The sequence below is a fragment of the Miniopterus natalensis genome, chromosome 3, assembly GCF_054644295.1.
Source record: "Miniopterus natalensis isolate mMinNat1 chromosome 3, mMinNat1.hap1, whole genome shotgun sequence".
NCBI lineage: Eukaryota > Metazoa > Chordata > Mammalia > Chiroptera > Miniopteridae > Miniopterus > Miniopterus natalensis.
This window is the reverse complement of record NC_142083.1, coordinates 69,542,841-69,567,138: the sequence shown is the minus strand read 5'-3', so window position 1 is coordinate 69,567,138 and position 24,298 is coordinate 69,542,841. Positions and strand designations below refer to the sequence as shown.

General features: G+C 40.4%; 1 protein-coding gene and 1 pseudogene across 4 annotated transcripts in view; one reads left to right on the top strand and one right to left on the bottom strand.

Moving 5' to 3' along the window:
* The window catches only part of ZNF608 (zinc finger protein 608), a 103,106-nt gene that overhangs the window by 10,094 nt on the left and 68,714 nt on the right, over positions 1-24,298 (top strand). The gene's annotated exons all lie outside the window — the stretch shown is intronic.
* LOC148093513 (NADH dehydrogenase [ubiquinone] flavoprotein 2, mitochondrial pseudogene) lies at positions 12,334-12,849 on the bottom strand (annotated as a pseudogene).

Below are 24,298 nucleotides of genomic sequence, written 5' to 3'. Positions count from 1 at the left end.
AAAATCCATTTTTTATAAATGGGGGAAAAGATTTTGCTCAGTGATTTGAATGTGATGAAACCTGCCTTTTGAAGTGTATGTTTAAAAAGTCATGGGTATAATTGAGTTTCAATGCAGTTTAAACTCTGCTTCTTGAACAGAGATAATTGCCGTGTTGAACACACTCTAGAGGTGTAGAAGAGGTGGAAGGATCATGTTATTCTATTCTTTAATACTGAGCACTGGAAGTTTTTCATAGTAATTACTGTAGCACAACATAGTTTTGATTGCTGGCACTCTGAACTTGCCAGGGATCCTGAACATCAAGGGTTTTGCTTGAATACTAAATAGTTTGTTCCTAAATTACTTATTCTTAGTATAACATTCTTATAGAACATGGAAGGCAGAACTAAGGAATACTGGGCTATCCTTCTTAGCAACATCATAGTGGAAATAACCTTTCTTCACTAGGATTGTTGTCAATAAATAATAATTCCCTCTTGATCTGTACATTTAAGCTTATAGGTAGGGAAAGAGAACAAGAATGACTGAAGTCATCATTACAGACTTAACATAGGGATCGTACTGGCGCCCTGTGATCCTCGTATTGCATAGATGTGTGCACATAAATGTTGCAATTGCATGTTGGGTTGGGAGTGGATTGAGAGTATTGAGTTAGTATGAGCTTTCTTTTTTGAAAAAGCGTCCCTGTTGATTTTATGTTCCATCCTTCTGCAAGGTAAATGAGTCCATTGGTGTCCAATTCTCTCTCCCAGCTGAAGTTTCACTAGTGACTCTGTTGCAAGTTCTTTTTAAGATAAAGGTTTTGGCAGTTGGAACAAAGTTTTTGCAACTGAATGAAAGGTTATTAAACTAGTCAGTCAATTGACTGGCATTTGGGCTGTTTGTAATGTTATTTTGAAAGGTCCAAGGAGAGTCAGGAGATGGGCACATTGCTCCACAAGCTGAGATCTGTATACCTTCTTAAATTTTTGTTAGAACTGCCTTTGGGTTTTGCGTGAAGAACTGAAGTGATTACAAAGCAAATACCTCCTATATATTGATAGGTCAGTAGGCCTTGAACTACGTGGTACTCATCTGGTATTCAGAAGGCTTCCCTCCTCTCAGCTCCCCTCCCCCAGTTAAGCTAAATGAAAATCTAAAAACATGTATTGTAGTTGTAAAAGACAACTAAAAGGGAAGGGTGTTTCAGTTAGAACAAGTGGGTTTGGAGGGATGAATAACTACCAGTGCTGATTTCTCAAAGCTACTCCCTTTCTCACCCCCCCCCCCCCAGGTTGATAATTATTCACTGTGACATTCTAGCTCAACCACTGAGCTTTTTTGCCTCCTGGGAATCCTCATTGTCAGCTAGCACCTTAAGAAAAATGTGCCTACAGGGACATTTAGGCATATTCCAATAATGCCATATGAGTGTAGCTTTTACAGTTTAAAAATATATTGATTATATTTTGTGTTGTACATAATGATTTTAGAAAGCAGATATTTAGGTTGTGGAATTGGCTTATTATGTTAACCGGAGAGCAGATGGCATGGTGCCACAGACGTATAATTTTACTTAAAGGGACTTTTAAGGTTTTGATGTGTTTTCTTTTCCTCTTATTTCCCTGATGGCTTCTTTTTATTGAAGGGTAACTTAAGGAGACCTGGTAGCAATTTTACTGCCTTCCCCTGACAGTTTGAAATAATAGCTTCGTCTTTGGTTGCACTGATCTCCTACCAGTCAACTTGATTCTGGTTTTTGTCATGTGGCAGTGAATTAAAAAAAAAAAAAAAAAAAGTGTTTGTAGTACATTTTAAGAAATGGACTCTTTTATATGCTTCAATTAGCAACAGACGACAAAGTTCCAATTGGTCACACTTTCATAAACTCCTAGAAGTCACTGTTCGTCCTTTTGATTAAAGAAAACTCCTGGTTGGTTTCTTGGGAAAGCACATCTGGCCCTCGGGCTGCTTTAGGTACACCTTTTTGTCTTTCACATTAGTCACTGAAGGTGCAAAGGTCATGTCTAAGTTGTTCCTAGTTAGGTTAGCGAGCCTTCTCCATCCAGAAGGGCTGTCCTCTTGGTGGTTGCTACACCCACCATGTGTTTGAATTCACTTGGTGGAAAAGTATCATTTGCTTCTATGCCTAGATTTTACAGTTTTACCCATTCTTCCCTTAGAACATCAGGATGAGTTGGAAAGCATCTTCTTTTTTTTTTCCCCCCAAAGTGTGCATAAGCCAGACCAGATTCCTTCTGGATTTCCTGTCACCTCCTTGGCTGATTTTTATGGATGGCTCATGTTAAAAGCAACAATAATGTTTGAATTGGAAGGGTTGAAGCCTCGGGTTTTCATTCTTCATGGAGAACTGTTTATTTGTGTGTGGTTCACCACAGTACATGGATAATGCTATCAAATCTGTGCTTTATTATAGGCTTATGACTAGCACAGCAGCACTTCAGTTATGTGTTTCTGCGTTTTAGTTCTTTGCCAATTCTTTTGTGATGGAAATGAAATTAGAACTGAATCTTTGCAGCCAAGGGGAAAATAAGCACAACAAATAGAAATATTCCCTTGAGCCAGTTCAGAAGTAAGCAGTGGTGATTTAAAGAACAAAAATTTTTCAAAGTAAGTGCAACATGCAGAAAAGTACTTCATTTAGCTTTCCCGTGAAGATCGCTGGAAGACGAGCCGACCACTTGGACAAATGGAGGCCGCTCCAACCACCAGGGTTTATCCCTTTATATTGTTTCACATCTTAAGTAACTGGAAAGCGGTTCACGTTCCCAAACCCTGCAACTGCTTTGAAGGTGGAACCGGAGTAAGTAAGATTGTTCGCTCCTGCTCCCCAAAGGCAACAACATGATTTTAAAACAGAGCGGTGGGGCTTTTCCGCATCAAACTCCATTTGGCCAATTGTCTGCGTGTGCATTCCTCGCCCAAATCCTTCACCAGCCTCTCCCGACGCCGCGGCAGATGCCAGACGGCGAAGGAGAAAGCGAGCAGCTGCTCGCAGGGCCCCGCTGCCGCGCGCGCCGCAATCTGCTCGCCCTCCTCCCCGCCCCACCGAGAGGAAGGACCCTCCCCGCCCGCTGCCGCGCCCTCCAGGTTCTCAGCCCGCAGGTTTATCTTCCCCGGCCCTCTGGTTTATTCCAAGGCCCGCTTCATTGTTTCCCGGCTGGAGCAGGGGGAGACCCGGCCCGGGGGCGTGGCCCGCTCGGGCCCGCGGGCCGGGGGCGCGCTCCCCGTGGGGGGCCGCGGGGCCCGCAGCCGCGGCCCGGGAAGCGCCCTCCTGCCTCGGCGGACCCGTTTATAGCCCCGAGCGCTGTAAATCTGTCAGCCCTTCCCGAAGCCTTCACCTCTTTCTTCATTTGCTCCAGCTTCTAGTTTGACAACGTTCCCCTGAGGCGGAATTCTAATCTGCTTCCAATTAGTTGCAAAATGTGACTGAAATTTCCACATTATGACTGCTGTTTTACTTGCATGCACACATCTAGAAACAAATTAATGCTCTTGAATATTTATTTTTTGAGCCCTTGGATTTACTTTAAGAGGGAGAGTTTCCAACTGTGTGGAATGACTTCCAGGACTTGTATTTTTTTCCTCAAAGCCCTTGTATAATATATACATATATATGTGTGTGTGTGTGCATATATATATATATATATGTATATTAAAGCACAACTAGGGTGGGGTCCTCCCCATCTCTTAATAAGCCTTTTACATCTTTTCAAGATTTCTCAAAATGTATTACACATGTTTAAGTTAAACAACTACATTTTGTAGTATTTCTAAAATAAACAAAACAAGGATGTTTGCCCAAGTTGAATGGAGGGGTCCTGATGCAGTGTTTTACTAGAACACAAATACACACAAATTTACTTCTAAATATAGCTTAAGTATTTTTGGCCAAAACACAAAAGACTTGTTACACACTTTTAAATTCTTTCATTGGATATTCAAAAGCTATCAGCCGAAATAAACAAATTGGCTTAGCAAATACAAGGGCAGTGCAGTGTTAAAGATGTCCCAGGGGGCTCTGGTGTGCCTAGATCCTGGGCACAGCCTCTGGGGCAGGCCCTCTGGAAGCTGTTGGAACCTGTGGGCTGCAGTAGGCATGGCCAGCAGCTTCCGGTGACTTCACACGGTCCACTGTGAGGACAGTGTGCTGGGCTCTGAGTTTTGAGAGTGGTTCAGCTTTGAGGGAGATCAGTACTCCAACTCTATTTCCTCCTTTTCAGTGATTAAATTTAATTAATTAATATTGTTTTTAAATCCTCACCCAAGGATATTTTTTCCATTGCTTTTCAGAGAGTGGGAGGGAGAGAGAGAGAAACATTGATGTGAGACACGTCGATTGGTTGCCTCCCACACATGCCCCGACTGGGGCCCGGGGATCGAGCCTGCAACTGAAGTACGTGCCCTTGGCCGGAATCGAACCTGGAACCCTTCCAGGCTCTAGCCAACGCTCTAACCACTGAGCCAAACTGGCTAGGGCTTCAGTGATTTTTTTTAAAACAAAGATACTGATCCATGTAATTATATGAAAATACTAGAGTTCTTTAAGTCTTGGTTGCTAAGTTTCAGTTTAGCTTAATTTATTACTTGCCTTAAAACGAGTTTTCATGTACTGGCAAATTTTAGTACCAAGGCAGTGGTCTCTGGCTCAGTCTTTGCAGAAAGGTGGTACTCTTAAGTTAAAGAATGTAAACAGCCAAATTTACTGGTGCATTTTATAGTACTGTTCAGTCCTGGGCATCTAGGCAGATTGATATCAACAGTAATAATAGGCTTTAAAGAGGTGTGAAGAATTTAATTGATGGTAAAATGGTTATGTTGATCACATTACTTTGTATTAGTTTCTAAATAACACCTTCACGTGTAAATAGATCAGTTGTTTTTTTCAACATCATTGTCACATATAATCATAAAAGCTCTATAATGATTGATTTATGATGTCCTTTTTTTAATGTGATATTTTCAATGTCTGTAACCCAAGGGTGGAACATCTATTTCACTTTATTTAAAACAAAACTTATTTTAAGTTATTTACTATATATAGGATATAAAATTCAAATTATTTTATTTGAAAACTTTTTAGCTATGGCAGAATTGCACAAAAGACCTAGGAGTGCTCTTTGTACTGCTTCCTTTCTTTCTACTACTCTATGACTAGTAGTAGAGAAAATAGGCAGATTGAAATCCTTAAAAATTTTAAATGTAGGCCTTTAAGATTGTAGAGACCTCCTAGGATTTTTTTTTTTTAAGAAGGGAAATAGTTGCCCCATAGTGAAATGCTCACAATAGGCACAATTGTGCTAGCCCCTCTAGTCCCGGGGTTCACTAATTACCCTTTAATGAGGTCAGTCTGCCCCGGCTTTTTTCCTACCTTGGGAGGAAAATCACACAAGACAGTTGGAGTTCAAGTGGATCTTGCTGTATTTGCAACTTAGCATAACTGCTTTGATGGCCCCCAGGGCGCTTAATTGGGGCTGGGCATTTTTGTTTTGGGGGAGACTACACACAGCTCCCCATTGTGTGAGTAGAAGCCACTGTGCATCTTGGAAGCATTACATGCTTTTGTTGATGGTGCATAGTTTTATAAACTCCAAATGAGCTTATTGCCTTTTAACCATTGGGAGCACTAAATAATGGAAGAACCTAGAAGTCTCTGGGTTGGGTAGCTGCCAAGCAGTTAAAAAAAAAAAAAAAAAAAAAGGAATGAATGGTTTAATTGTAAAGCAAACCATTTGTTTACAGATTAAGATTTATTTGGTCACCAAATCCTATGGACCAGGAGTGAAAGAATGAGGCCTTAAGGTATAGGAATTGAATGCCCAGTGTTATGTTTTGTGATCTTGCTCAGCTGCTTTACCCGTTTTTCACAATAGAAGAAGGAATGAATGGTTTAATGGTGAGAACTGCCTGACCAAATGTACTTCTTAAGCTATAAAGAGAGGGGAGAAAGGAGGAGGCAGGTTGTCATTTCTTTGCTGCCTGGTCAGGAAGCTAAAATTTGAAGGTGCTTCCAACTGAGAGAAGGACAGTGGCTGATTTTGAATTTTCCTGTTTGTTCACATGACTGGGAATGGTGGTGGTGGTGGTGGTGGTGGTGGTGGTGATGGTGGTGCAGGTAGGGAGTAAAGAGTGGAACAGAGGTGTGTGGGAAAGGGGGTAGTTGGTGTAGAGCCTTTGTTAAAGTGGCTCTAGACAGTGCACTTCTCTTGAATAATTGGGGCCATTTATGGAATCCCCCACTATTTCATTATCATTAGTTAGGGGCCATGGTACTAAATAGAGAGGAGCTCTGCAGCAAGGACAGTGAAGTGGTATAGCAATGGGGGGGGGGGGGGCGGGGGCAGGGGAGCACAGTTGCTTGGCAGCCAGAATTTCAGATTTTTTTTTTTTAAGGATTGGATTGTATCTAATAGAAGTCATGGCATTTGTTTCCATTGTAGTTATTGTCTGTCCTTCTGATCCTTGTATGAATAAATGGTTTAAGGAATCACTAGTAAAGTGTTGTTTTCCAGAAATATCATTTTGAACACTCCTCAGTTTAGTTTTTATTTTTACATTAATCTTGGGAGTAAAACCGTTGATCTCAAAGTGCTCTTTTGTGTATAAACTGTCACCCTAATGATGACTCAAGATACTTACAAGTCTTGTTTCTCCATGATGTCTTTGCGTTTCTGTTTGGCCATGAAAAAGCAAAGCCCATTCCTTCTGGGACAATAAAATTACTTGTTTGTTGCTTGATGCATTTTAGGTAAATTGAATGTTTAAATCTGTTAAAATGTCTTAACATGATCTTGTTTCGTTTTGCTCCTTACTAAATTCTGGTACTGTTATTTCGGTGTCATGGTCCTTCTGGTTTTTGAGTCTAAATCGTGGCTGATAGCTTCATTTTACAGGTCTATTTCTTTGGGGGGTGATGGTGAGCAACAGGAGGGTAAGAGGAATGGGAGAGCAAAAAGGGTGTAAAGAATTAGGTCTAAATGGATTCAGCCTTGTCAAACTGGTGATATTTTTAATGTGCTGTTGTTCATTCCAAATGCTTTTTTATTAACATTTTCTACCTTAGTGAACAAAGAGACTGGATTTTACTTCCGTGAACATCCAACATAATTTTTAAAGTGTCACACTTTTAAAAATCTCATAAAGTTTAGCACTTTTATAGTTATGAAGTACACTAAATTTGTGTAAATATCTTTTTAAAAAATCATGTATAAAAAAATCATGTTTTACCAAAGAGGTAAATCCCTGACTATGCTCACCTAAATTTGATATCTTTTGGTGGTGTTTGACTGTTAACATGTGCTCAACCTCGGTTTACTTAGCAAACCATATAACAAAAGTGCCAAGATAAAAAACATAGCTCATGCTAATATTTGTGACAGCTTAGAGGCTTTACAAGCTTGAAATCTCTTTACAGTTTTAATCCCTCTGGGAAAGAAAGTTTTTTTAAAAAAAAATCAAATTGTCAGTGTTTCTACAATGTGAATGCTTCTGAGGGTTTAGAAAACCTCCTAAGCATACTGTGCATTTCTGTGAGTTTAGTGCTTGCTCACATGTACATAAAGCATGGGGGATTGGTGCTGAGCTTCCTACTTATTAACAAGGGTTCCCCTTGTGTCTGGTTCCTCCTCTCTAACCTCTCTATGGGTACTATTTAAGTGGATGCTTTTTGTTGCCCACATAAAATGTAAAAGGAAAAATGCCAACCTTTTTAAGATGCTATGAAAATGATTTTTGTAAACCTGCTTACATTCAAGTCTAGTACTTTCTATCTTATGTCTCATATTAAAGGCTTAGTTCAAGTCTCCTTTGAACGACTAGCATGTGAATCCATAAGCCTGCTATAAATTCATGTACATTATTTCCTTGTAAGAACCAGTGTTCTCCACTTACCTGAAGTTAGTACAGCTGCGGAATTAACTTCCAGCAGATCATCTTTCCCGTGTTAGATGGATGGCAGTTCTGTAACATCTGCTGTTTACTGGTGATTGGACGACAACACAGAATCACTTGCCCTTGTTGGATTTCTGCTAACATATTGAATCTTAAACACTTTGAATTTTCCTTTTCTGACACTTATGGTGAAATGTGAAGAGGTTTGAAGACTTTTATACTTAAAAAATCTAGAAAATGCCCAATGTATTCAAATGACATTGTTACTGGTGTTCAACACATAGATAGATACAGATCTCTTCAAATGGCCTCTGGATTTGGTGGGCACACACTGGAAGTTAATTGGTGGTGGAAAAATAGGTACTGTTTTATCTTTTGTCTATAAAATAAATTGTGGAAGGTTTTTGAAGAATTTCATTTTAGAGGTGTTACAATTCACTTTGGAATCTAAAGAGTGATACTAACTGTATAAGTATTCTGTGCAATAAGGTATAGCTGCCTCCATGTTATCTGAGCCTGAATGTGCGTGCATAATTGGAGAGATTACTGGAGAGAGAGTGTTTTGCTGTGGTAGATGTGGTTTAAATCCTAGCACTGAGCATAGCATTTACTTTCTCAGCTTACCCACAAAATCTGTGACTAATTTGGTGAATGTGAAGATTTTTGTCCAGATGGTTAGGTTTAATTGTAAAAACTGGAAGGATTTCAAAGTACCCTTTGAGGGAGTTGGGGGAAACAACAACTAAGCAACAAAAAAGAATGAAAAATAATTGCAAGTCACTAAATATAGCATATTTGTATGTTATGTATTTATAAACACACAGACACATATACTTACACATACACATGTATCAGTGATTTTCAACCTTTTTCATTTCATAGTACATATCAACTAATTACTAAAATTCTGCAACACACCAAGAAATACACTTTTTGCCAATCTGACAGAAAAAAAATAGGTATAATTTTGATTCATCCACACTGGGTGGTTATTGTGTTGGATGTTGTCATTTTTTTAATTTGACAATCTAAGGGAAAAGAGGTCAGTGCCCTGACTAAATAGGTAGTGCCTGTTTTAAAAATTCTTGTGGCACACTGGTTGAAAATTGCTCATATATACAATAGTCAAGGAACAGCTCGAAGAATCTATTCCACCGGTCCGCATGAACAGATAGGATCAAGAAGAGAAGTGCTTTTTAATGTTTAATGATTTAGTATGTCTGTTTAAAGTGATCTGGCCTTTCCTGGGCTCAAAATAGGTTTCCTTTCCAATGCGTTAAGAAGTTGCCACTTTCCTGTGACCCGCTCTTCTTGGTTAGGGCTTTGGCAGTTGCCTCATTAGACCCTAGGGAATACCACCTCGCCCAGGCCTTGGCTCCTGTCCCCTAGCTGTGGTGCTCTCTGACGCCTGGGCCAGCCTGCTGTTTAGACGCTGCAGCTGTGAAGCTCAAAGAGGGAGTAGGCTTGCAGAAAGGGGCAGTTAGATGGTGATTAGTGCTGTCAGAAGACCAGCCTACTTTCAGCGTCTACTTACTCTTCACAGTTCTTTCACTTGCTGGCCATGCTGGAATGAGTACAATGATCTGAGCTGATGCTTTTAAAGCTACTCAAGACTTTCTGCTGGTTGCCTCCTGTGCGGATCAGAGCTTAACAGGGTAGATTGGCTCCTTTTCTGATTTAGATGGGGAAACCCCTGACCTAACTCTTAGGCCAATGAATTAGATTTGAACTAGGTAGGCTAATAGGGCTCCACAGTGAACTTTGTATTACTTAGAATTATAAGGAGAGAGAGGGAAGAAAAGTAATGTATCATGGACAGGAGGTTAGACCATGGGGCTGTTGATAATATCTGCTTTATTTTAGTAGAAGGCCTGGGATTTATGGCACAGTGATCTACAGGGAAAGCAAATAGACACGTTTCTTTCACAGGAATGGGAAATGCCCAAATATTTATATATAAACACATTTCATAATATTCAGAAAATGTAGAGAAGTGGTTAAATTTGTATGTATTGTACTTGCTGTATATCCATTGCTTTAATATTTGATAATTGAGTTCTCAGCATTTTAAAATGGCACAAGGAACGAGTCTGAAGCTCTCTTTCACAGTAAGGAAGATAAGCAGCAGGCCAGCTGTACTGGGCTAGTGGTTTTCAGATTATGGAAAACCTGTGAAATCTAGGCCAAGAGAAGGTGCTTCCTGAGGAGCAATAAGTGTAGATCTTTGAGGCATGGGAGAGTGGGATAAACCAAAGGCCAGCAGCCCCAAAGCAGAGGTGATCTTTGCTTTCATATCCTTGGCTAAGTTCCTTTTTAAAAATATCTTTATTTTGCCTTCTGATGTGTCCCTATCTGCTTAGAACCTAATTTTTCTCCATTTATCTATATCTTTGTCTTCCACTAGCACTCCATTGAATGACCTTCATGGTGATTTGAAGAAGGTGACACTACCTCATTGGGAGTGGATTTTGAAAGGCCTAAGAACAGAGTTCAAATGTGGGGACTATGTAATGAGGGAGAGGCAGGAGAGCTTGTATGGTGTCTTAAATCACATCTTTTCTGCCCCAAAGCTGGCTCTTTGTAAAGCTGGTTTTGGAGAGAATCTTTTCTTCAGATATTTGAAGGTGGCAACAAGGTGTAAGTGATAAGGTTGAAACAGGGTCTGACATGGCTTTTTTTTTCTTTCTGATTTTACAGTGGGTATTTTAAGGCACTTTTATAACTAGTGTAAGGAATGAGGTTCATTAGGCAAATGAGATCCTGAGGATTGATACTGCCATTAAGTTATGGGGTGAGTAAGACTTGAGAGTAGCAGTAGTGTTGTACATTTCTGTTTTCCATACTTGTTAATACATATATGTTATATAATATGTACATATATAGATACACATTTATATAAGTTCTGTTTTTCCCCACTGCACATTTCTAACATACCTGAATAATTTGATTTGAGGAATAGAAATAGTAGCAATGTGTGTAGCTGAAAAAGATACTGTGAGTGCACATGTACAAGGTCACGGTGGAATTTCAAGGACACAGGTCAGAGAGATAATGGGTGTGATAAACTCACCACTATACCTCTCACCTCCTCGCAGTTCACTGCAGGCCAGCGTTCCCCACAGTTTGTGCAAGCTGTTGTGCTTTTTCTTTCCTCTGATACCTTGACTTGAGCAAAAGAGAGGGTTGTAGGACTGACAACACAGGGTTGTATATTCTTTCTGTTGGAAATCTTGGCACATCTTAGGACACAGTGGAGAGAAGAGGCTTACTGGAAAACAGAGTAGAAGATTTGTCTACTTGTTGAGAACTCCTGTTGACTTTAAGACCTTTGGCACTAGGAACTGGGTGTAAGAGATAGGGTTGAAGCAGGGTCTGATGTAGCTATGGTTTTGAGGCCCAATTATAGAGTAGAGAGCTGTGTCAAGTATAAACATGAGGTGGGAGAGAAAAAACAGATTGAGCATCTGACTTGAGGGGAATCAAAGCCTGGACTCCTGATTGATTGGATGTTTGCACTGTTTTCTGGACATGCTTCTTAGTCTCCCTCTCGGCTGACTGCACATGCTGTTAAATCCATCCAGATAACACACGTGGAATATGTTCTGGGCACATCGTGTGCAGACTGGATTGGGCGTTGGGCACAGGCCAGATAATGCAGGGCCTTGTAGGCCGTGGTAAAGATTTTCGCTTGAGGATGATGAAAAACCTTTACAGAATTTTGAGCAAGGGAGTGACATGATTTGTTTCTGAAAACTTGCTCTTGACTGCTGTGTGGAGAATTGATTGTAGAGAGGCAAGAAGAGAAGTAGGGAAATCGGTTACAAGACTTCTTCAGTGGTCCCAGCAAGAGGATGGATTTTTGGTCGTCATGAAGTTTGTGAGAAGTGTTGGATTGTCTAAGGTAATGACAGGACTTGGATATGGAGCTGTGAGGGAATGAGTATTAAGGATAACATCTAGAATTTTGGGGGTAGATGGAATCAAGAGTTGAAACACACTTTATTTTATTTTATTTTTTGGTAAAGATTTTTTACTGATTTTTTAGAGAGAGAGGAAGGCAGAGGGAGGGAGAGAGAGAAACATCAATCTGCTGCCTCCTGCTTGCCCCCCACCGGGGACCGAGCCCACAACCCCAGGCAAGTGCTTTGACTGGGAATCCAACTGGCAACTTTTTGGTGCATGGGACACCACCCAACCAACTGAGCCACACCGGCCAGGGTTGGAACACACTTTTGATGGACCCCATGGCTGCCAGGTAATGATGCCCGATGGGGTGGCCCGTACTAGAGACATAGATTGGGAGAAGTGAGCTTCATAGTTTCAGGGCTGGCAGAGGTCACCTGAAGAGTGTTTTTTGTTGTTGTTGTTGTTTACTTTTTTATTTTTTAGATAGGAAATTCATATTTTATTTCTCCAGTGACATACTTAGTTGAATATAAATTAAATGCCTGCCTGCACACCAAAGCCAGGTCCTTTGGGTGGTTCAGTCAAAGAGGTGGGACCCCCCAGCTTGCTTATAAGAGAAATGTCCACTCCTTGGCCCATGTTTTGGAATTTTGCTAGCCTTGAGCTCATCAATAATTTCTTCAGTATCCTTCGGTGTCCGATCCTCATACTAGTTGTCATTTATTTGAACCATTGGTGCATTTACACAGGCCCCTAAACGTTCTACCTCTATAAGAGTGAAAAGTTTGTCAGGTGTAGTCTCTCCAACCTTTATTCCAAGCTTTTTCTCAATGGCCTCCAGGATGCTGTCTAGAGTTTTGAAGCATGCAGGATACAGACCTGAATGTGATGCTATCCAACTGGCTTTTGATTATACGCTGTATAAAAAGTTGCTACTTTATATACTCTCATTGGAGATACTTGTAAAACTTCTGCAACCTTGTTCATGGCAGAGGTGGGCAGCCATCCATTGTTGGAAAAGAAGAGGACCCTGGCTGAGCCACGGAGCATTAGGGGGAGCCAGCATTGAGTCCACTGTGGAGGAAACCCCCCAGCCGGTCTGGTGTTTCTGGAAAGCAAGCAAAGAAATTCTAGCCAGGGGTGTGTGATCAGATGTGCCAGATGCTTCCAAAAGTCAGGTTAAGATGAGACTCAGAAGACTTGTTGACTTTGGAAGGATGACTGTTGTTGTTGATCTTAACCCAAGTGGTCCTGGGGTGAGAGGTGGGGATGGGGGCAATAAAAGTCTGATTAGAGTGCTTGGATTTACATGGGAGGTGAGGAAAATGGAAAGTGATAGATAACACACTTTTTCTATGAGGGGCAATATGAGGTTGGGGAGTAACTATATCATTTCTTAAAGTGGGATACTCTAATAATAGCCTGTTTATATGCTGATAGGAATGATACAGGAAAGGGAGAAAAGTTGCTCAAACCAGAGAGAGGGGGGCTAAGGAGCCCTGGAATAGGCATGGGGTTGGGTGGGGAGGCTCTGTGGGCCTCTGGAGCTGGGACAGGTCCTCCATTGTAACAGGAGGAAAGTCAGGAGCTATGTACAGATGTAGGATGGCTGGTAGGTTTTGTGGTGGAAAAATGAACTTTTCATTTTTATCGTTTATGTTTAGAATATTGTTGCAGTGTTGTGATTCTTTGTAATACAGATATTGTGGACAACAATTAAATATCCATTTCCTCATTCATTCCCTGCCTCCTCCTCCAGTTTAGAGAGCTTTGACTATTTTGTGTTCTCACAATGGGCATATTAGAAAGGGGGAGGTTTCAGTGCAGGTCTCAGTTATTCTTTAATTCGTCCCCTTATTTGTTCACTCAGCAAGTATTTTTTGAATGCCTGTTATATGCCAAGTGCAGTCTGGGTCCTGGAGATACAATAGTGAACAAGCCTCTGCTCTCATGACACTTATATTCTAGTTTATTCTGGACAGATAAATATATTTAGGTTGCTCTTAAGTGCTGTGGGAGAATCGAGCAGGAGGAGGAGGCAGAGAGGGATGGCGGGAGCGTTTATATCTGTTTATGTTTGCGTCGAGAGCTGATAACCAGTCACGCGCCACTCCGCAGCAGGGATGGGCTCTGGGAAGCGCCTTGTCAGGCGGCTGCGTTGTGCGAGCCTCGTGGAGTGCACTCGGGACGGAGATGCTCCAGCCCCGCTGTGACTGCACGTGCTGCTCCTTCATGCGGCTGGCCCGCAGCGTCACCACCGGCACGTGACTAATGAAGTGCCTTGTGCTATGACGTTAGGACGGCTACAGTGATGTCACTCGGCTACAGGAGTTTTCCAGCTGCATTGTCATCTTCTGGGACCGCCGTGTATATGCGGTCTGTTGACAGAAATGTCGTTTGTGTGTGTGACTGTGCAGTGAGGAGGAGCCAGTTCTAGCCCCAGGAAGCAGGCCACGGGCAAGCCTGGGGGAGGGAGGGTTTGCCAAGGCGTCGGGTGGCTGAGGCGAGAAGAGAGGCCTAGGAGATGAAGCCCAAGAAGGAGCATGAGGCCAGGCTTCAGGGAAGCCCGAAGGACCAAGTGGGGCTCAGACATGGCAGGGGGTGGGGGCTCTGAGCAGCGGAGCGCCAGCTGGGACCCCTGTTCGAAGGGTGTCAGTGTGTGGGCCCCTACCCTGATCCTTTACCCTGAGGGCTCTGTTCCTCAGGTCTTGATTTCATTCTAGTCTCTAAGTGGTTAAGTGAAATGGAGGTGTTATGGTGTGTGAATGGTATCAACTGATTTCAGGTCTAAGATCATAAATATTAAGTTTTTTTTCCAAAGACAAAACGGTGCCTTGCTCAGAAGATATTGAAAAAGAGGCTCTTATTTTCCTAGAATGAATGTTTTCCACGTGTCTCTAATTGTGTGTACACACGTGAGCTATTGTATTGATATGGTTGATTATTACTAAAATTATGAACAACAGAAATTTAAAATAATGAGGTAGTAGTACAAATAGAAATAGAAACGCCTCTACTTCATTGGAGCCCCTGTATACTCCCTGGGAATTTAACATGCCTCGGAGAGTCCTGAGAAACTAGATGCATTGATTAAAATACTTTTTACTTGACTTAAAAGAAAATTTAAAAGCATTACCTAAATCGCCCTAGCTGGCCTGGCTCAGTGGTGGGGGTGTCTGTAGCCTGCAGACTGAAGGGTCTTGGGTTCAATTCTGGTCAAAGGCACATACCTTGGTTGCAGGCTCCATCCCTGCCCCGGTCAGGGCTCCTGTGGGAGGCAACCAATCGATGTGTCTCTCACATTGATGTCTCTCTCTCTCTCTCTCCCCCTCTCTCCCTTCCACTCTCTCTGAAAAGCAATGGAAAAAATATCCTCAGGTGAGAATTAAAACACACACACAAAAACAGTACATAAATACATAAAAGTTTAAATTGTACTAAAATATTATATAATGGAAAGTAGATTTTACTTCACCCTGAAGACCTACTCCCCAGAGCCAGCTACTCTGAACAGTTTTGTATGTCTTCCTTGAAATGGTCTCCATATGTTCAAGCACATATATTTATATTTCTTGTGTTGTTACACAGATCAGAACATATTAAAGGAACATCTGCACCTTGTTCTTTCCCCATAACTATGTCTCGGATATCATATGTTACCTTTCTACCTTTGATTCCATAATTTATTTAACTGATCCTCTACTAATAACATTTAGGTGTTTTCCAGTCTTTTTCAGCTAGAAAATATTTCGGTGAATTTCATTTTGAATGCATTTCAAAATTTCATTGTCCCCCAACTGATTTCATCAGTTGCATTCTCACCAGACAATGGACCATGCATTGCCTGTATGCCTACAGTCTAACAAATACTGTGAATTATAATTTTTTGGCTTTAATCTGTGATAACCTGATAGTTGTCTATCATTTTAATTTGCCCATTTCATGTTACCAAGACACTCTATTTATTTTCCTACATATTGACAGCTTCTAACCTCTGATTTTCTAGTGAATTGTTGGCCATTTCTTACTGATTTTTAAATATTTCAGTGTATATAAGTAAATATACTTTTTTTTCATGTTTTGCAAATATTTTTTCATGTGCTTGCAGATTTTTTCCTATCTATTTTTATTTTGATTCTGCTTATGCTGTTTTCTTACCCCCTCTGTAAGTATCTTAAATTGTGTAGTTAGGTTTACAATTCATTTATTTTTATGGCTCCTGGGTTTTGTATTGGTGTAGAAAGACTTTTCCCCAAGACGATTAAAATTTTTTTTCTTGCACTACTTTAATGGTAGTTGACTATATATAGTTTTCAACTCCAAGGTGAGTATGATTTTCATCTTACTGGCTTTTGCGGTTATATTTCAATATAAATAATTTTTGACTGAATATCCCAAATCCTTGAACCCTTAATTTAAAGTATTGTTTCTTAATTAGAGCTGTGCATCTGAATCAACTGAAGAGTTCTTAATCTTTTCTTTTCCCCAAATACCCAGTCCCAGGTTCCGACCCCATTATGATTCTCTACGGGGGACTTCTTTGTGTGCATTTAGAAAAAGCTTCTGCTAGCTCATTTGAAGATGTCTTTCTTTGCTCTCTCGCCCTCAAAGACAGATGTTAGGAATGGTTATTAGAATTTCCTGGTGTTTTTTTTAAGGTTCTTTATAGAAAAATCATCACAGCATTGCTTTAAATATGACTTCATTAAGTGCTTTACAGGTGGCTAATTAGTGCACTTGGTCAAACGGGAGGTGCAGCAGGAAGGACTAATGCTTTGCAGCCCCAGCCCTAGGAATATTCACGGCCAGGTAGATACCCTCCCCAGTGTTTCCTAGAATCCGAGAGCAGAGCCATCCTGCACAGTCCCCTGCGTAAGTAGAAAAAACAGCCCTGGCTTTGCTTAGTTAGCCCTTTGGTTAGTAGCACGTAGTAACTGTCGTGGAGGCGGGGGGAGATGTCCGGGAGTGCAGGAAGCAGGCAGTTGTGAGTGCTGCCGCTCTGGGGCTGGTCGGTGGGGGTCATCTCTTCTGGTCAGCTGGGCTTCGCAAAATCGCCAGTTTGCGACCAGTCAGCAGAGCACAGCCAGTATGTCCCGCTGAGGCTGGTCTCAGGTGACCTTCAGGTAGACTGTTCCGGCAGCAGACCCTTGACTTTGATTCCTGCCTGGGGGGTGGGCCAGGGGAAGAAGCTCAGGAACTGGGGATTGGGTGGATGTTTTGGCTTTAACTTCTTTTATAACCCTGGGCAAAAGCCAGTCTCTGGGCCTTAGTTTCTTTTTGGACTACATTTTCTGAGTGTCCTTCCAGTTTCAGAAAGAGTCGTAATTTCCCCCACTCCTACTTACTGCACTGGGCACAGTGCACTGTGTCTACATCTCCCCCGTTTGTTGCTGTTGTCTGTGAATGCCCGTTTCCCCTGCCAGCCTGAGACCTTTCAGGGCATGGGTGCTGTCTTATTTATTGTTCTCTCCCTAGCACCTAGCACTGTGCCTGACTCTAAGAAATGCTCAGTAAATGTGTGCTGTGTTGCAGGGAAAGGAGGGCCTTGAGGCTGGCTGCTCTAGGGCCACGTCTTTTGTCTTTCTTCACTGTAGAGATCACAGGCAAAAGCGTTGCTGGGAGTTATCAGGATTTTCACATATGTTACATTTATATGGCATTTTAAAATTCTTTAAAGCATTTATATAATCGGTTATATTGCACCTGCTTTTCTGGGTCTGGTAGAGCATGTCTGTCGAATTTTAAAGAATAAAGATAAAGATGCTTTACCCAGGAGGATTCGGCTGTGTCCAAATAACAGATTGCAATGGCGTCCTGTTTGCTGGCCCATTTTTGTCTGACGATTTCTTTGTCACCCTGAAAACCCTCAGGGCTAACATGGAAGGCTACTCTTAAAAGAAGTCATTATCCAAGTAAGAGAGAAGTGCCTATTTATTACTACTTACAGCTTAGGTGTGACCTTGGGAAAATTGTTTAAACCAAGTTAACAATCTAATTTGTAAAAAAAAAAAAAAAAGAACCAGCTCAGGAGTTGGGAGTGTAATAAGATCTTAGGAACCCAGGGTTGGAATTTGGCCCCTTCATCTTTGGCAAAATTTGTAAAAGCATTTGGAACAGAGCCCATTCTGACAGCTTCGGTCTATAATCATTGATTACAATCATATGTCATTAATAGTCACAACTGTTGTTAAATAGAACAGTGTTTGATTTTTTTACCTTGAAGTGGCTCATTAAACTCAGCATGTTATTAAAATATATTTTTTTCAAACAAAAAATACACTTGCCAATATACATTTAATAGATTGAAACTATATGTGTTTATTGTGAAAGTCTTTTTCACCTGAGTGAGTGCTTGCTGTTTGATAGCTGGGGCACGATTGTGGTCTTTCAGAGTCTCGGGCAACTCGTGTGCTTTTCTGACATTAAGAGAGATTTTGCTGGAAGAGAAATCTAAAAATCAGATGTATTATAAAAGATAATGATGACGGTGCCCGTTAATGAGAACTCCTAACGTCTTTTGGAGGGGGCTGCTAGCAGGGCATCGGCAAAGCCTGAAAATAATTTCCTTTTGAGTTCTCCCTCCAGCCCCCAGTAAGTTTCCCAGATTAGTTATTTACTGTGAGTTCTGTTTCCTTTTTAATATAAAAAATGCAATCAGTAATAACTGATCTTTGTACAACACCTAGCATCTAGTTGCCCAGGAGTGTTTGCTGAATTCAGCAACACTATACATTATGTGTAAGTATTTCTGAAGTCATATCCTGCTGATTTTCACTTAGGCCTTCGAAGGTTGTCAGAGAGCTTGTTATTGCTCTGGTTTTACTGGTGAAGAAACCGAGGTGTAGAACTAATGCAGAACCTCTGCTTTGCAAACGTGTATTGAGTATGCAGCACAGTGAAAGAGAAACACGGCTCTTGCCCTTGACTCTACTACCAGGTCCATGCTTCTAACTTTAGGTTAGGATTTTATTGAGCAGCTATATGCTTTTTCTCTTGGAGGTGTGGGAGGCAGAAAGTGTACCTATTACAAACACATAAACCTTTGCTTCCATAATTACATGGTTTCTCAGACTCCACAAAGACTTTGGACTCCAGGTAAAGAATCTTTGATTCAACAATTGCTTGTCAGCAAGCCCTTGAATTAAGTGACTGACACAGGGGCCACACAGCTTGACCGCTGAGAAGCAACGGGAACCCCATGCTTCTTTTCCCTCTCTTAATGTTTTCCTCACTACCCCATGCTGGTTTTGAAATGATGGACAACAAATGAAATATTAGGAGGATACTCTGTAAATATAGCATTCTACAGATAAAAATTCAAAGAGATCTCTAAGTGTCAGCAGGGGAAACCCAGGCCGTGCATTTTGTAGTGTGGCTTATGTTCATGTATTAGGGAACCTGCTGGAACCCCACTAAACCATTAGTGCCAGCTGCTTGGTTTAGTCTGATCATTTACAAAAATATAGCAGTCCTCACTGATATATATGTTAAGTACTGATATAACAGAAATAAATGTGGTGCCTGTGGCATATATCTCTGCAAATGCTTTCTATGTATGGGCCGTGAGAGCTGATTTAATCCTAATTGTAGAAATATCAGTGCGATTTATATCTGTCTTCCTGAGATGGTTGGAAAGAAGGAATTTAAGTACTTAAGGTTAGAGAGCACGAATTTTGATTTTTGTTCCACGTTGAAAAGAACCATGTTGATTCGAAGAAACTCAATGTGCCCGTCAGTACTTTCATTAATTAAATTTTCGTGGATGGTGGAAATATAAGAAACGTGAGGTTTTACAAAATTTCTGATTTCCAGGGTAGAGAAAAAGCCAATGTATAGTAATTTAAAAATAATTCAATAATGACTTCATCATTTTCATTCCAGCGTTAAAAAAGGGATATGAAAGAGGCTTGCCTGTCTTTCTTTACCAAATAGCAGTTTTGCAGACCCTTACAAGTTCCCATATGTTAGTGAAAAACATTTTCCAAGAAATTGGCAGCATTGCACTTTGTAGCTGATGCCAGCTTCTTCCTTGGGCCAACTCAACAGAGGAGAGGGGGAAAAATGCCTTGTTTTAGTGGCTGAATTACTCTGACAAGCTTTCACATCGCCCCTCCTCTTATTAATATTCTTTTTGATGTGAGCTTGTAGAACAGAGGATTGGCTGTTAATCTCCACGATCTCAAGGGCTGTTGGCAGTGGCCCATAATTGATGTGTTCACATGGCTGTTGTCTGACTACTAATGATTAGACAGCAGTGTTATCTACCAGCTACATCAGTGTTGCTTATAAATCACATTTGATAAAGTGCAGTTTCATTTCTTCAAAGAGTCCGTACATGTCTACATACTTTGATAGAACTGCCAGAGGCATTTCATGATTCTTTGACAGCTTAGATTAGGTTTATTTTTCATTTCTGTTTGACAAAATATTAGACTTTCTAACGCTTGTGAAAGAGAATGTTTTTATTCCTCTAACAAGGCACTTGGAGATGATAGGCAGAGAAAGATGACCTGCTCTCCATGGGCGGGTGGGCAGGTTGGGGGGGCAGGTCCTATTTTAGCCTTTGCCACTCACGCCTAGGTGAATGGGGTGAGGCCAGGCCACTCGGAAAGAAGAGAGGAGGCCACCAGGGAGGAAGTTCTCAGAGGGTGGGCCTGGACTCAGATTGTGACGTGGCTGGGACTGGCCATCTAGGACTGTGAATTTGCACTAACCTTTAGGTCATAGTGAGTGCTGACCTCAAGCATCAGGTGTGACTCCACTTTGTAGAAGGCGAGGGAAGCAAAGTTTTACAAGAGGAGGGGGTAATGGCCCTGGAAATCATATCTGTTGTCCTCCTTCAGTGCCCATATGGGGACACTTCGTTGGCTAAGGATACATCCATCTGCCTAGAACTCTGGGCACTGCAGAGCTGAGACCAGGTTGCACATTGCATATGCATGGTGGGCTTCAATTGGGAACGCTGAGTCTTGGGCCTTTATTCTACTCTAAACTCCTCATCTATAAAACAATCAAAAAAGAGAAAATAATTTCTGAAGTCATTCTGCTGCTCTCCTTGAGTATCTTTGCATATCCTTGGGCTGTGTTATTCCAGAGCCCCTCAGTCTTTTTGCTAACATGAGTTAATTTATCTTTACTTATTTATTTTCTAGGTCAAATATTAGATATCAAAGAAGTGGTTATATCCTATTTGATTTTAAGAAATGGAATATTTTACTGGGTTTAAAAAATCACATTGCTTTTAAGAGACATTAGTATTTCAAGGTATATCAGAGGTTAAATACTTTATCAAAATATACAACTTTTATTTAGAATGAAATTATGTGGCAAAGATTTGAGAGTTGGGGTTTTGTTGATAAATTGTTATAGTTAGGAGTTACTAGAGTTCTAGAATATGAGAATATAAGAACACCAAAGCTACCTGAAACGAATTTCCCCTTCCCCACTCCACCCCCCCAAACAGAACAGAAGTTACATCAGATCTTGTAGTGCTTCCCAGTTTTTATTAAAGACATAAAGTTGCTAATTAAAACAAATGCTTGATAGATGTGCCTTTTATATAATATTTGGTATTTTACATACATAAAACTATTTTTTCCAGTTTAGCTTACTTGTATCCTCACTTCTAGGTGCCAGATTTATTCCTTAGCTGCCTAACAGTGGCTCTGACATGAGCACTCTTTTTCCCCTAGTAAATTTTAGGGCTGTAATTGAAATAAGCACTATAATCAAGTAATAAATATTTATTGATACATATTAGCATTGAAACCAAAGGTACTTAACCAAGCTGCTTATCTTAAAATGATTTGTGGTTGAAGGAAATACCTCCCCCCGCCCTTTTTTTTTTATTAAACAAAACAATTTAAATGTGAGTTATTTTGGTTCTGGTTATTGGATTTTAATGCACCATGGAAAAATATTCATGATTAACTTAAGAGAAGATAGTCTTTCAGTGATGTAAATGGATTCTTCATTTAGTTTTGATATATAAAGCAACTATATTAGAGTTTCTAATGTAGCTATAAAATATGAAAAAACCTATTAAAAGATTGAGTATGGTTTTGATTATATAAAATATGTGCATATGGAAAGGCTGGATAGTACTATTAGAAGTAAGAAAAAAGGGATGTTTTAAAAGATTTTTTTGCCATCTTTAAATAATATTTTGTTTACAAAAGTAAAATATGTATATATGAGTTTTATGAAATTTATTACCATCATGGCAAAAATAAGTATGCATTCTTCAATTTTAAAAAGATACCAGTTCTTCTTGACTGATGATTTAAATCTTGATTCAAATGAACTTAATTTAAATTTAGCTTAGTCTAATGCTAACACTGTTTGCAGGTGTTTATCAACTAACTGGAAATTCCTGTAATATTAAGGGAGGCATAATAGAAATATATATTTTAATATAAGCATGGAAACTATTGCCCACAGGGCGCTTTTAGTTTGATGTTAGTATATAGAATATGTCTATCATCTGCTTTTTTTTGGCTACGTCATACAAAATTTCTTATTTATTGGTTGAGAAATGTTGGACTGGTTATAATGTCCACCTGTTTATTCTGGAGCTGATCTCTTACTGTTCTGTGTGACCAAGATTTAGAGCAGGTATTATTTGATAAGTATGAGATTGGGTGAATTGCCTCTAGTATTAGTCTTAATCATTTGTGATATCATCTAAAATCTATTCTGAAACAAGACAGTAAAGTAAAATATTCTGGAACTAGGGGTGCTAAGAGATTGTGGCCCATCTCCCACCCTCATTAAGCCCTTATTCCTTTTCGACTCTAAAGAGTAAATAACTAAAATGGATTAATGACTGTATATCCCAGTGAAAATAATCATATTCACTTTTGTGCATTCTTTTGAGACCATTTTCATAGTTTACTTTAATTCTTTAAGTAACCCCTATGAAATAGCTAAGGCTAGCATTCTTAATGCCATTTTACAGATGCTGACACTGGAAGATCTCTACCTCATTCTTAGGCCGGGGTGTCTCCCAGGACACTGGCTTCTTGAAGTGGAAGAATTACTGTGTCTCCCAAATAAAATCTTGCTCTGTACTTGATTCTAAATAACTTACGTTCAGTTATAGATCTAGATATTGTGAAGTTTTCCATTTCATTTGAAAACCATTCTTTGGTTTTCAGAGATCATAGTAGCATGTTTTTAATGTGTTGGTTTAGCCATATGACAAGTTAAATAAGGCCTGTAAATGCGCTGTTTAGGTGGGTGGGCACAGTACATGCTGGAGATGACGGTCATAGCTAACTTTTGTTGAACACCTAATATATTGTTGGGATAGTAAGGGCTTTATGTAGATTAACTCATTTGATGTGTCTGTTACATTAAATACAAATCGCTAATCCCCACTGTAGGTAAGGAAACTGAGGCTTAGAAAAGTAAAAATTTAAGATTGTGTAGCTAGTAAGGGAATGATCTGACAGTCAAACACAGAGACTACATTCTTATTTTTTACACTCTGGTACCCAGTTCAAAAGCATTGCTGGAACACTTGGCCTGAGACATTGACCTGCCTGTCATTTTTCTCTGAGAAGGAGCTTCTGGGACTGATGGTCTTAGTTGTCCCATTCATGACTAGACCTGTGGGTGAAAACTCCAGGTGTCCAGGATTGCTGATTGCTGGATTCATTTCTGGTCTCCAACAAAATGTGTTTGAGAACATCAATTATTTCATCTAATGCATTTACTTATAAGGAAATTAAACTATCCTGGTTTTCAAGATTAACATGTCATAAAAAACACCTTTCAGTTACACAGGATGGGTTTCGTCTGTTCTTATAGGAGTAGAAAGGTGTAATTTGTTGAAAATAGTTTTGTTGTTTTAATTTTACTTGTGTGTAAGCGCTGTGCAGGCAGGGGCCTTGTCTGTCTTATCATTACATTAGTGCCAAGCACAAAGGCTGGCATTATAAAGAGATGTGCAGTAGATATTTATTGAATGTTTTAAGTTAGAATTGAAATATGCCTCCTTGTGTCTCTTTTCTGTGTTATCATTCCTGGGGTTTATTGGGGAAGCTAAAAAGCAGTGGGTACAGTAATTATTTTCCTCTTCCCTCATTCAGAAGCAGATGTGTGTGCTTCTTATCCCATGTACTTGTCCCCCCCCCTTGTTCCCCTTTCTTCCTGTGCTCTTCCAACACTCCTCCCCCACCCCCTCTCCCTTCTCCTCTCCACCACCTTACACTAGAGTCCAGGGTGGACCTAAGTGAGCTATTGAAAGGAGAGCTGCAGCGGGGGAGGTGGCGAGGGTACAAGGGGGATAAATGGTGATGGGAGGAGACTTGCCTTGGGGTGGTGGACACACAGTACAATGTACAGGTGATGTGTTGGGGAATTCTGCACCTGAAACCTGTGTAATGTTGTTAACCAGTGTCACCCCAATAAATTCAATAAAAAGGAAAAAAAAGAAAGAGTTGCCTCTTGAACAACATAGGGTTAGGGGTGCCAACCCCTCTGCGCAGTCAAAAGT